Genomic DNA, 13,629 nt, shown 5'->3' on the forward strand with positions numbered 1-13,629 from the left:
TACTGTGGAACTGCTGAGGCGCCCGTCTGAGGCCAGCTGTGCGCCTGGGGAGCTGAGTCTATTGGAAGCTGCCCGAGGGACTGAGGGGCAGGATCCCCAGACGACAGCTCTGCAGACGGCTCCCCCGCCTCCGCATCTCCCTGCGGCTTCTGGTCTGCACATCCAGGTCCCCGCCCCGCCTCACACGGGCTCTCTCCTTTCTCCAACTCCTCTTGCCAAGTTCAGATCTGAAAAATGTTGAAAAGTGGGCAAAAGTCATTGCCAACACACGGTCTGTGCCGGAGCCTGAAGCTCCGCATTATGGAATATTTCAGATACAAGGAAGGGATAAAGAGCCTGCCAAACACGGTGTCCCTACCCAGCCCAGGACGCAGACACACTGGTAAAGAGCCGCGTGTGCCTCTGACATACTCCCCTCCCTGCAAGAGAGAGACACCTTCCTGAGGTGGGGATTATTAGTCCAACACATATCGTTACATATTTACGGCATATGTCTACACACAAGTTTAAATATAGTTATTTTTCAGATGTACTTTTGTTTCCATGTATTCTAGCATTTTTCTTTTGAGAATAACAAGCTTGAGAATAACAAGTTCAACATATTGAACTGATACTTAAGCCTGTATATCCAGTGCTATCAAACTGCAATAATGATTTTAAAGTGGCAATTATGTCATAATGTGCTGATTTTTTTTTCATGAAAAAGCACATTCTCGCATTACTAATATTTTCTCCTTATTTGTACATTTCTATTAACTTTCTTTCTGGCATTTTAATATGCAGATGTTTCATTTTAATTTGGTCAAGTGTATCATCCCTTCCCTTTATGGTTTGTTCTTTTGTGGCTTATTTAAGAAACATTTTCTATCCTGAGGTCATGAAGATAATCATCTCTATCTTCCTATAAAGGTTTTAAAGTTTTGCTTTAACACATTTAGGTTTATTATATACCTGAAATGTATTTTGTCCAGGCTAAATAAAGTACCCAATTTAATTTTTTTCTATATAGATGATCTAGATTCAATAAATGGTGCTAAAATAGCTAGCTATCCATGCAGCAAAACTGTTTCCTCTTTAACAGACCATCTCTCATTTATCAAATTTTCATACATGCATAGATTTGCTTCCGGATTCTCTATTCTGGTCTATTGCTCTATTTGGTTATTCTTCTACCAATACACTCTGCCTTCATTATTTTATGTCTTTATATCCCATCAGATATGTCCCACCATCTCATTTTTCTTCATAAATGTTTTAGTCTATACTTAACTTTATTCTCTCATGTAAACCTAGATTCAGATTGCCAAATTCCATGAAAAATTCTTACTGGGATTTGATTGGGGTCATGCTCAATTTGTAGTTTGATTCAGAGAATGTTATGATGGGCGGAATAAGTTCATATGTGAAGTCATAGTACTCCAAATATCACTGTTTTAGTTGACTTTTTCATTGCTTGACTGAAAGACCTGACAAGAACACTTTAGAGGAGAAAAGTTATTTGGCACTCATGGTTCTGAGGTCTCAGTTCATAGATAACCAGCCCATTGCTCTGGGCCCGAGGTGATGCAGACTATCACCTCAGATGGGTGTGGTGGAGGAAAATAGTTCAGGACACAGACCAGGAAGCAGAGAGAGCTCGGCTCAACAAGGACAAACATAAGCTCCAAAGGCATGTCCCTAATGACCTACCTCCTCCAGTCATACCCTACCTGTCTGTAGTTACCACCTGGTTAATCCATTCAACTGGATTAACACCCTGATTGGGTTAAGGCTCTCACACGATCCAATCGTTTTACTTCTGCACTTTCTTGCGTTGTCTAATGCATAAGCTTTGGGAGACACCTAATTTCTAAACCAAAACACACTGCATTTGGAGATAGAATTTTTAAATAGGAAATTAAAGTTTAACGATGTCACTGGAATGGACTCTAAACCAATGATTGGTGTCTTAAAAGAATAGGAAATTGAGATGCAGATAAACACACAGGAAAGACCAGGTGAGGATGCAGTCGGTCATCTATAGCCAAGGAGAGAGGCCTCATGAGAAACCAGCCCTGGTGATACCTAGATCTTGAACTTCCAGCCTCCGCATCTGTAGAAAAAGAAACTTCTGCTGTTTAAGCCAGCCGGCCTGAGGTATAGGTTGAGTACCCCTTATCTGAGGTGCCAGGACCAGGAGCGTTCCAGACTCTGGAGGTTTGGGGATTTGAGAACATTCACATAGACCTCACTGGTTGAGCATCTTTAATCCGAAACTCAAAATTCAAAATGCTCCAAAATCTGAAAAGTTGAGGGCATCAGGTCAGCACTTAAAAATTTCAGTCTTTGGAGCATTTCAGATTTCAGATTTGGCGGGTCACGATGCTCAAGCTGTGCTTTGTTATGCAGCCCCTGGGAACTCGTATGGGGACACTGACAGAATCACAACATTGAATTCTTTGTCTACAAGCTTGGGTTCCCCCTCCACTTAGTATCTTCTATCAACAAAGTTTTATCATTTTCTCCATGGGACTTTCATATATCTTCCTAAAGTGCCTGATATTTTTGTTTTTACTCTTAACAATTCTGATAGTTTCCTATAGATTTTCACAAGTTTCTACGTAAATAATTATAGTATCTGAGTAATAACAGCTTGATTTCCTTCTTTTCTATCTTTATTTTTTGAGGGGGTGGGTACCAGGGATTGAATTCAGGGCACTCAACCACTGAGCCACATCCCCAGCCCTATTTCATATTTTATTTTGAGACAGGGTCTCACTGAGTCACTTAGCACCTCACTTTTGCTGAGCCTGGCTTTGAACTTGCAATCCTCCAGACTCAGACTCGCGAGCTGATGGGATTACAGTTGTGTGCCACTGCGCCTGGCCCTTCTTTTCTATTTTAATATTTTTTGACAAAATCGAATGGACATACTGAAGACTGGAGTCCTTGTTTTTATCTTGATCTCCAAGAGTCTACTTCTAAAACTTCAAGGCCATATGTTTTTCTGAAGGAGATTTTCCCACCTGGGATGCTACAGCAGATGCTTAGAAAACCCACCTGTATCACCCCCTCTCTGACCCTTTCTTCCTCCCCTCCCTCCATTACTGTCTGTCTGTTCTGCACCGTGCTGGTAGTTCACACTGAGACCCCGATGGCTGGTCAGATGGCATAGATGCATTGCGGGGAGAAGTCTAGAACCAGGAAATAACTGGTTCATCTCAGTAACATCTCAGACCGCAGTAGCAGTGGAAAACATCCACATCTCCCTTCCCACTCACTCTGTAAATATCACTTTGGCACTGCCACCTGGGTATCCAGATCAGACTAACTTGGATGTGAACCAGGAGCCATTCCAAAGGGTGGGGACTTGACCTCTTCCCATACTTTGATCACACTAGCAGGTTTACACCCCAGTTCCACCACGTATTTGTATGGGCTTGGATAAGGTTATTTCCTCCTGCTGTTGCTTAGCCTGTCACATGGGGATCATAGTGTGGCACTTACCCATGAGTGCTGTGAGAATTAATGGATCATTGAGGTGACTCTCTTGGAACAGTGACTGGCACACAGGAAGCCCTGGAAAACATTAACTAAGTCCAAGGCATGGCCATCTCTGCACTGCCTTCAGTTACTTAGTGGATTTAACTTTTTTTCTTCCTTAAAAAAAATCTCAAAATACAACATTCAAATATTCCTCAATCCACCATGTACCCAACCCCGTGGCCTAGTACAGAACACTGCTCTTGTCTGTGAAAGTTCACACGCCCCTGCCTTCAACAGCCACATTATTACTCTCCTGTCTTCCCCACTCCAAGCCCCTAGTATGCAGAGTCACATACAACCAGCTTCCAGGCTAGCTTTCCACAAAGAATGGAAAGCTGAGCAAGAAGCAAACAAAGCATTCTGGGAAACGTAGTTCTCTGGGGTTTGGCCCCAAAGAATGGGGTAGAGAAGGAATGGCATGACAAGCTGAATCTGAGCTTGCAGTCAATGTTGTTTTATCTCTCAGGATTTTTAAATGGCCTACAACGATGCATTACTTCGAGAAAAAAGATGGGAAGAGCAAACCTGTAACTGTGTGAGTCGAGTTCCTTACACATTTCCTCGTTTGATGCTTCTTCCTACGTGGATACCCTAGTCTTTCCCGCACCTTTCCTCCTTCACCTGCTTGCCTTCTACTTATTTCTCGTTTTCACCTGAAACTTTCCTTCACTGAAAGCCCATCCTCTTGGCCCCTGAGGGTCTCCCACCCCCTGTCACTCTTGTAAGTACTGGACATCTGTCTTTCTGACCAAAATGACAGGCTCAGAGGGCAGCCATCACGTCTGCCATATTCACAGAAGCTCCCCAAGCACTTCTGTTCAGCTCCTTCACTCCACTGATGTTAGAGTCAATTAATAATGGCCATAAAGGACGGAAGTCTGGAGACAGGAGGACCAGTCAGGAGGCAGTTATGGTAGTCTGGACAAGAGCCAGAAAGTGAAGAAAGGGAAGAGAATGGAGGAGAGAAAACAGCCATGTGGACTGCAATGGTTTAGATGTTTGATGTTCATTAAAGCTCATGTGCAAACAATGCAAGAAAGTTAGGGGTGAAATGATCGGGGGCTATGAGAGCCTTAACCTAATCAGTGCATTGATCCGGTTGAATGGATTAACTGGGTGGTAACTGTGAGCAGGGAGGTGTGGCTGGAGGGGGTAGGTTGTTGGGGGTGTGCTCCTGGGGTTTATATATTTTGTCAGTGGCGAGAGGCTCTCTCTTGTTCTCTCTCTCCCTCTTCCTCTCCCTCTTCCTCTCCCTCTCCCTCTCCCTCTCCCTCTCCCTCTCCCTCTCTCCTCTTGGTGGCCATGTCCTGAGCTACTTATCTCCACCATGCTCTCCCACCATGATATGCTGCCTCACCTCAGGCCCTAAGGAATGAAGTTGGCCATCTACCGACTGAAACCCTTGAAACTGTGACCCCAAATAAACTTTTCTTCTCTGAAATTGTTCTTGTCGGGTCTTTTGGTCACAGCAGCAACAAAGCTGACTAAACAGAGGTGTTGTGGCATAAAGGTCTATAGAACCTAGTAACTACTCAGATTTATTCAACGAGAAAAAATTAGAAGTTTGGGGAATATTTTGATGTAGAACTAATTCTTCCTGATGGATCAGATGTAGGAATAATAGAAAGGGAGATATCAAGGAGGCCTGGAGAGTTTTGTCTTGGGCATCTGGATGTACGATGATAAGACTATGTATGTGGGGGGGTTAGGGTGGAGCTCCAATTTTGGATGAGAAATAAGGAGTGGGGAGAGTGCACTGTGAATCCCAGTTTCTGATGTATAGGTCACTCTCTGAAGCTGGAAATAGATAAGATAGACCAAGCTCGAGGGAACAAATGGACTGTTCTGGGCATGTTCGGTTTGAAGTGTCCACTGAGATGTCCAAGATATCAGTGAAATTAGAAACATCTAGAATTCAGGAGATATTCCTGGATGCAGGGAGTGGGCTGGACATAGTGGTGGTGGGTGAAATGGTCAGAGTGAACGAGAACGTGTGAAATGAGAAGGGCAAAAAAGAGACCCATATCAGACCCCTCGGGAGACTGTTGGTTTGGAAGAAGAAGTACCCTAAAAGGAGTTTGAGAAGAAATGTAGAAGGATTTCTAAGGTTATCAGGAAATTATATGAAAAAAGGAAAGCCATTTGGATCAAAGCAATAGTTCAAAGAAATGATTAGAACTTTGGAGTGGTATGCAGGAGCCAGATTTTGGAAGCCCCTGAATGTCAGTCAAAATAAAATGGCCTACTTATCTAGACCCTCCATGACAGTAGTAATGATAATATAGACATGCTGGCCTTGTGGGCTGAGACTCCTGTCTCAGTAGGACAATAGAGAAACAGTATGGGTCCAGGGTCCGAAATCTAAGATTTGGAGGTAGGAAGTAGAGAGTGATCGTTTAAGAATATACTCTCATCCAAAAATGTGTCATCCAAACCAAATTAACCACTAATTGAATAAGATGGAGAGAAAACCCAGAATTTCAAGGGCTGTCATTATGTTTCCTTGGTTCTTCTAACCAGCCCCTTGGCAATGACAAAGAACAAAAGAATTCTCCAAGAATCCTGCTGGTCTAGCCAAGTCCAAAACCAAATGCAGGCTTATCCACAGCCCCTGTGACCAGCCTCTGTCACAGAGACTCGGCGCCACATGGACTGTGGGGCTTTTAGTTTATGTTCCAGAAGAAGCCATCAGACCAAAAGCAGAAGAATGTCTGCCCACCTTTCCATCACAGTGTTCTGCAAGAAGGAAAATGGCCTGAGGCAAAGGGCAAAAGTCGACATCATGACTCAACCTGGCAGACTTACCTTCTGCCATGCCATGGTGGTTTGGGGAGCAGTTTAAAGCTAAACTTCAAAAATAATTACAAGGAAGGATCTGGTTAAGCATAAGGCAGAGGGAGACAGATGGGTGGGTCTTTGCGGAAGGCACTGGGGTCCAGGGCAAGTATGTGAGCCTGCACGTGGGGAAGGCACTTCAGCAGGCGCTGTGGGGGATGGCATGTGATTGGGAGTGTGTCGCCGCAGGATGCACCTCTCTGCAGACGGGTAGGCGAACAATGATTAGGACTGGTGGAAAGATGGCTGGTAACTGGCAGTGTGTTTACCAGCATCTGCGTGAGACCGCGCTTGGCATAAACACTTTGCAGACACACATGTGTGGTTGCTTTAAAAAAATTCTGAAGTTCCAGCCACTGAAGGAAGTCAGAAGCTGCAGAGACACATCTGAAGTATGAGCTGGAAACTCTTCGACCAGAACTTTGACTAACCCTCCCTTTAGCCCCCAAGTTGCACTTTGTGCTGGATTCTTCTTCTCAGTGAAAGGTGAGTTCATGGGCAGAGAAGACCTCTGCAGAGGAAAGGGACCACCTCCAGGCGATGCAAAAGCCAGAGCCTGAGTAGCTGATCCCCAAAGTACAAGAAGCCTGTGACGGGGCCTCTAGCCTTCCTCATGATGCACCATGTTGGAGAAGTCAGGTCCTTTCTTTCTCCTGGCTTGGTGCTGAGACCCAGTGTAATCAGTGGAATAGAAGAGGCAAGGCCACTAGAGAGATGGTCAGGGTGAACGGGATCATGAAGGGGTCGACGGAGCCCGGCAGTGGAGGCCAGGCAGTCTGGGGATGAGGAAGAAAGACCAGGTGAGTGTGCACACTTTGGTCTTGCCGTCTGAAAACAGAGCCCGTGGCACTGCCACTCACTGGTGCACTGCCACAGTGACAACCCACGACTACGCCCGCGTGTCTGGACCTTCTCAGAAGCAGCACAGATCGCCAAGATTTATCTGTCCAAATTAAACCGCCAACAAGGACCGGGGTCAGTCTTTGATGATTCTTCCCAGCATTAAATGCAGTATCAATTAGAGCCCGACCTGCAAGGTACAATAGAGGGCTAGCAGGAAACTAAATGAGGCCTCTGTGGGGGCCACAGACGCCACACGGACAAATGAATTCAGCAGCGAGGACTCCACGCCACATGCAGCCTGTCCTTGCAATCTGCATGACATCAGCTTTTCCAATGGAGTCAGCGTTCCCCTTCATTCCTGAAAACGCTTCTCCTCCTCTAGAAGCAGAACTGGGTGCTCACCGAGCACATGAGGCTGAGGATTTATACAGAATCACAGATCACACAGAGTGGGAGACACCACTGTCTGAGGTCGAAGCCCAAGGCCAGTCTTTATATATGTGAGAAGACAAGTCTGATCACCATGACTGTGAGATTATACCACATACAAGCTAAAGTCTATGTATTCTTTTCATAAACATTTATTTAGTATATACTATGTGCTAAGGATCATTCTGAGCTGAGAAATAGAACTGAACAAAACAAACCCAGTGTCATCAACATCGCCATCCTCCTCCTCTTCATATCATCCCTGCCCTTGTGGAGTTTCCATTTCTAGAGGGAAAAACAGGCTAGCATTCCCGGTAAGAGAAGGGAGCTAATATCAAGGAAGGATTGCTCTGTAGTTCTAGGAAAGGAGTAGACGAATTAATGGTAGCTTGTTTTCTCCCTGCATCCGTTAAGGCACATACACACAGGCTGCTCAGTACTGTATGGGACACTAGTGAACGATGAGCAGACATGACCCTACAGCTTACAATTTAGGTGGTTACCTCTGTGTCCTTTCCCTTTCCTCTCCTCCTCGTGTATAACAGAAGTGCCAAGAGATCTAGTTCACATGAACTACAGCCACAGGGGAGAAAGCAAAACTACAAATAGAAGCCAGAAGGGGGAGTTTCAGTGAATAGAACTCAATCTCGTAACTTAATTAGTCCATCAGAAGGGATGGACAAAGGCTGAATGCCTTCTTCGTGCCCGAGTCCAGCGTGGTGCACCGTGAGAAAGAGCAACGCCGTCTGTCCTGCCCTCCGGGACAAGACAGAAAGCGATTAGTGGAAACACGAGATTATATTAGCATAGAGCAGAGGATGAAAAATACACTAGAAATACAATTTTAATTTCCTTTTCTAGAATCAGGGCAAAATGCAAATTCACCTGGTTGGACTGACAACTGATAACTCAGCAGAAGACCAGGCTTCTCCAGGAACGCTGTTTCTTCCCCCCAGGTAAGTTCATCTGGAGATGGGCAAGGGTATAACTTGAGGATATGTGGGGTGTGTTTTTAGATGAGGCCCTGGGAGAAAGGTGATGAGAGGGTGACCGAAGGGGAAGGGACCACGTTGTCCCTTGCTCCTTCCCAGGCCCCAGCACAGCTGTGGACATAACAACGTGGAACACCTTTCTACTGCTCTGGGGCTGCTGGGTGGCCTGCAGGATCACGTGTGCCGCGTGTCTTCTCCAGGAAAAGGGACATCTGCCTTGTGCTGGCACCAGCAGGACCCATCTGTGACTCTGCAGAAGCTTCCTACCCTTGGGTCCCATTAACTTAAAGCTCTTTGGTAGTTTTGTCCCCATGACTAGTAAAAGTGATGCACTTAAGCTAAATGACTCACATTTTGCCTTTTCATTAGATGGGTTTAGAATTTAGAAAAATCAAGAAGAGAAGGAAGAGAAACAGCAAGGAAAAATGATGTGGAAGAATGGAAAAGCTGCTTTTCTATCAATTGTTTATTTCCCCAAATGAAAAGCCATTAAGCACATTGCAAAAGGAAAAGGGTGTGACCTCATCTCTGAAACCACACAAGACATTTTGTCTCGGCGTGGGCCACAGCAGTTGGAGGAGAGTTTCGGGAAGAACACTGAGTCAGGTTGGAAACCTCCTGGGGAAGACTGCCCTAGGAGGAGAGAGGGGTCCACCCCTGTCTGGAGAGGTGGAAGACAGGAAGGGAGCCCTGGGGTACCTGTCTCTCCAGGTGGCAGGCAGGGGCTCTCTGCGCATTCCAGGGGACCTCAGAGTGAGCCATCTGCTTGGCTTTCAGCCAGCTCATGAATATGCATGAGGTCTGCTAGGTACTGGTTCTATGTGGGAGAGGGTTCGTGATCCTAGGAACACAGGCTGCGTCTCAGCTTCGTTCGCTGGACATTGTTTCTTACCAGAGAGACAAGCACAGACATCACGGCTGTGTTTCAGAGGGGTGCCTGAAAGCCTCCCACCCGCTATGCTCCTCCTGAGGATACTTTTGTTTCTCTCTTTCTCTGGCAGAGACATAACATCTAGCTTATCCCCATCAACACTGGACGTGGTATTGCAATGCCTGGGAAAAGAGACGCAAGGGCATTTTCTTCTGAAATACTAGGCCATGAGGAAGGATTTGGCCAAATTTTACTGTTACATCATATGCATATATGAATGTGTGATAAACAAAGCCCACCATTATGTATCATTATAATGCACCAATAAAAACATATGGAAAAAATAAAGTGCAATACCAGCAGTCATGACCACGGAGGCTGGACTCAAGGGTAAAAGCAATGAGGAGAGACTTCCACCCCTGTCTTGTCCCTTCCCACTGAGGTTGGCAATGTCTGATGAGAACATGGTCACAGGTAAGAGTTTGACTCATTCCAAAGCAAGAGATATTTATGATCACCTTCTATATATCAGACACTCTGCTAGGAACTTGAAAACAACATGCTTCCTTAAGGAGCTTTCAAATAAATTGGGAGAAATACACAAATGCAATGTTAAAACGGTTGTATGTGAAGCTGTCAGTCCTTGCTCCCGGACGTTGATTTGCCTCTCTGAGAAATTCTAATAGACATGTGCTTACTTTGTATAGTCTTTAAAAATGCAGAATAGCCAATTCTTGTGCACACAGAATTATGAGTCACTCCTAAGGGAGCTAATTAGGAAAAGAGGAACAGGGACTTGAGAATTGAAGAAAGAGGTAAAGCAGCTGGTGTAAGTCAAGGTCCTTGAGCTAAAGTCTTGGTAAAATAGATTTGTGTGGTGGATTAAATAATATCCCCTTGAAATTCATGTTTGCTCACAACCTCAGAGTACAACTTTATTTCAAAATAGTCTTTTCAGATGTCATTAAGGTAAAGACTGAGGTGAGATTACACTGAATCAGAATGGATCCTAAATCCAAATGAGAGTATTCTAATCAGAGGCAGAAGAAACTCTGAATCGCACAGAGAGAAGAGGACCAGGGGAGGCTAGATACCGAGAGTCATCAGTGGCTGCAAGTGGAGGAGGCAAGGGAGGCTTCTCCCCGGGAGCCTTTGAAGGAGCATGTCCCTGATGATATCTTGATTTGGGGCATCTGGCTTCTAGGACTGGGAGAGGATATATGTCTGTTGTCTCCAACTACCAAGTTTGTGGCAATTTTTTATGGCAGCTATAGGAAGCTAATACAATAAGAAAAATTAAACAGATTCCTAAAACAGAGAATTAGCCTGAGAGGAAAGAAGATACTAACATTAAAAAGATGAAACAATAGTATTTGCTTCTTCTCACAAACACCTGGGCCCTTACTGAGGTTATAAGCCCTGGGAGCTGGATAGAAGGGTTCAAAACTACCTCCTGAGCTATGCCTCATTGGTCAAATCAGATTATTCTAAAAATCATTTATTTCTATCTCACGCAGAGATAGATGTCACTTATGTGACATCTCTGAATCATGGCAGAATTACAAAGATGTAATCAGGGCTGGGGGTGTAGCTCAGTGGTAGAGCCTCAGGTGTGGTCCCCATCATGGGTGAGGGTGGCTAGAGGGGGGAATAATGTAGCTGGAAGCCATGAGGGCCAATCTCGGGAGAAGTGGAAGAAGAAAGTCCCTGGCTGGCGTGGCCCTGCCCTCCTACCTGTGGCCTCCAACCTCAACCTGGGCTGGGAGAGAGGAAGGACCTGTGTGCCTGCAGGGGACTGAGGCTCTGGTATTGAAACAGAGTTGCCCTCAAAAGAGTGGTTCTGTTCTAAGCCCAAAAGCAACCAGAGAAGTCGGGAATCTGCTGGGGACCTCTGTGAGGATGGGGAGGCAGGAAAGCCAGGAGTCCGCTGGAAGGCAGATGGACAGAAATGATGAGACGTCACCACCGCCATCTTGAAAGTTTGCGCCCAGTGACCCAAATGCACACTCGCATTCTGCACTTTATCCTCAGGGTGGGAACTGAGGCGCCGAGGCACCGCCTTGTGCCCTGACCACCGCACTGAGGTTGCGAGGCCACACCGCAGACGCAGGGTCTCCAGCTCCGGGGCCCTTCAGCCGCGTGCTCGCCGTTCCCAGTAACAGCACACGTCGTGGCTGAAGCACCTACTCGGTTCTCCACTGTCCTAAATCCCCTCCTGGGAGCAACAGAGCCAGAGAAGCCTCCCCACCCACCCCAGCCTGTGGCTCACTATGCCTAAGACCTAAATGGAGTGCAGATGTTTTTCTGAATTAGTTCTGAACAAATGCAAAAAAGCCAGGGACTCTCGCCATAAACCACAGCAAGGCTGCCCAAAGCCCCGTCGCACGGTGTTTGTTTTGAAGCCTGGAACATGAGAAACCCCAGAAGCTCTCGCAGCCCTCCCCTGCCGCCTGTCCTTCTGAATTGTAACAAGATGTCCTCATTAATTGCAGCCTCTCAGATGCCACATGTTGAGATCAGATTTTCCTGGGCAGGGTAATTTCTCGAAAGAAGATGAGCTGGGAAATCCTCAACCTAACAAGTGTAACGAGCAAGGAGAGGAGCTGTGGGCTCCCCCTCCAACACGTGGCAGGAGAGACTTTCCATGCCCAACAGCAGGAGGAAGGGATGACTTCATCCACTGCTTAGGGACGCAGGGCACACCACAGACAGCTCCCCAGGGTGGACGGGGGTGGGGGGAGGGCCCCCAGTTTCACCAAGAAAAACACAGGATAAGACTTCTGAATAGGGGTGAATATTCACCCCACGAGGGAGGGCGGCTCCCCATGGAAAGTGGGGTAGAGGGCTAGGGCATTTACATACAGGAAATGTGCATGCAAGAAACCTGGAAACCAGGGTTCCCCAAAATTCCCTGTCTCGTTGAAGCTGAGCATGTGTTTAATTCTGACTGCAGGAGAGGACTGGGTAGGTGGGAGACAGGAGCAGACTGCTTGGTGCTGTTGAAGGTTTTGCTGAGTCTGGGCTGGATGGATGGACCCCGAGTTCTGCCTTCAGAGCCCGGCTCATGTCCCAGGCTCTCTGCTTGTGCTGTCTCCTCTTGGTAGCAGCCCCTAGCCCTGTGGCTTTAGTTTCCAGACGAACATTAACAGCTCCCAAATCCATACGGACATTCCTACCCAGAAATCCTTATAAGCTCAGGGATGACTGGCTAAAGCTGTGTCAATCCTCTGTATTCCCACGGTACAGTTCTGTCTAAATATTTTCTGAATTAAATAATAGCCACTGCTGTTTGTATGTGTGTTTAAAGGCAATGGGTACAGTGCCAAACACTCTATAAATGTTATTCTTATTTAATCCTCAGAATGCTGGTGATCAGTTGATAGCATTCTCTGTTAGAGGTGCCCAGAGGTGTTAAGGACCCCTTGGCATCCCTTGGTCCTTGGAAAGATGAGCTCTTTCCCACACAGGAAGTTAAGACCCAGTCACTTCTCATGAGAAGCTGGAGAATACCCTTCCCAGGAGACACCAGAGTGCACCAAGACCTGCGTGCTGGGGCAGAAGTTGACCAAGCCCTGGCCAGGAGAGATGCCCCGACTCCCAGGCCCAACAGTCCTCGCAACCCCAGGCCAATGGCCTCTACATCACCTTCTTCCACGTACCCTGGTCCAGGAAATAACAATACTACTTACACCAAAGAGAGCAGTAGCCAGTTTCTGGCCATGGTTACAGATCTTTGTCCAGGCCTTCTCTCATTCCCTCATTACCTCATCCTGCCTTATGGTTGACCACAGGCAAATGAGAGCCACTGCTTCAGGTTTGAGAAGAAAAAAAAAAAAAAAAAAAACTGTATTATCATGGATATTCAAAGGAGTCACTTAAGAAATTCTGTCCCCAAATGGCAGAGTGGACATCACTGAACCATGGAGGAAAATGAAGGACGTGGGTGCTGGGGATGCTTGGATCACAAATGTCACCAGCAAACTTGTCATTCCTGCCTTAATTCTCTTAAGCATATTTTGCCAGTGATCCACAACCTAGGCCCCAGGTGACGCGGGGCGACTCGGGGGTCTCGTGACCCACGGAGTTCTCGGTGGCTGGGGAGACGTGCTGGCTCAACTCCCCCGCACTGGAGTC

At 46.4% G+C, this 13,629-nt stretch overlaps 1 long non-coding RNA gene across 1 annotated transcript in view; it reads right to left on the reverse strand.

Moving 5' to 3' along the window:
- Positions 1–9,491: 9,491 nt before the first annotated feature.
- Positions 9,492–13,629, reverse strand: part of LOC306641781 — a 53,888-nt gene continuing 49,750 nt past the window's right edge. Inside the window, exon 4 of the long non-coding RNA XR_013758278.1 lies at positions 9,492–9,636. This is a non-coding gene — a long non-coding RNA (uncharacterized lncRNA). The remainder of the gene's footprint in view (positions 9,637–13,629) is intronic.

This window comes from Sciurus vulgaris, assembly GCF_902686455.1.
Source record: "Sciurus vulgaris genome assembly, chromosome: 12".
Lineage (NCBI taxonomy): Eukaryota > Metazoa > Chordata > Mammalia > Rodentia > Sciuridae > Sciurus > Sciurus vulgaris.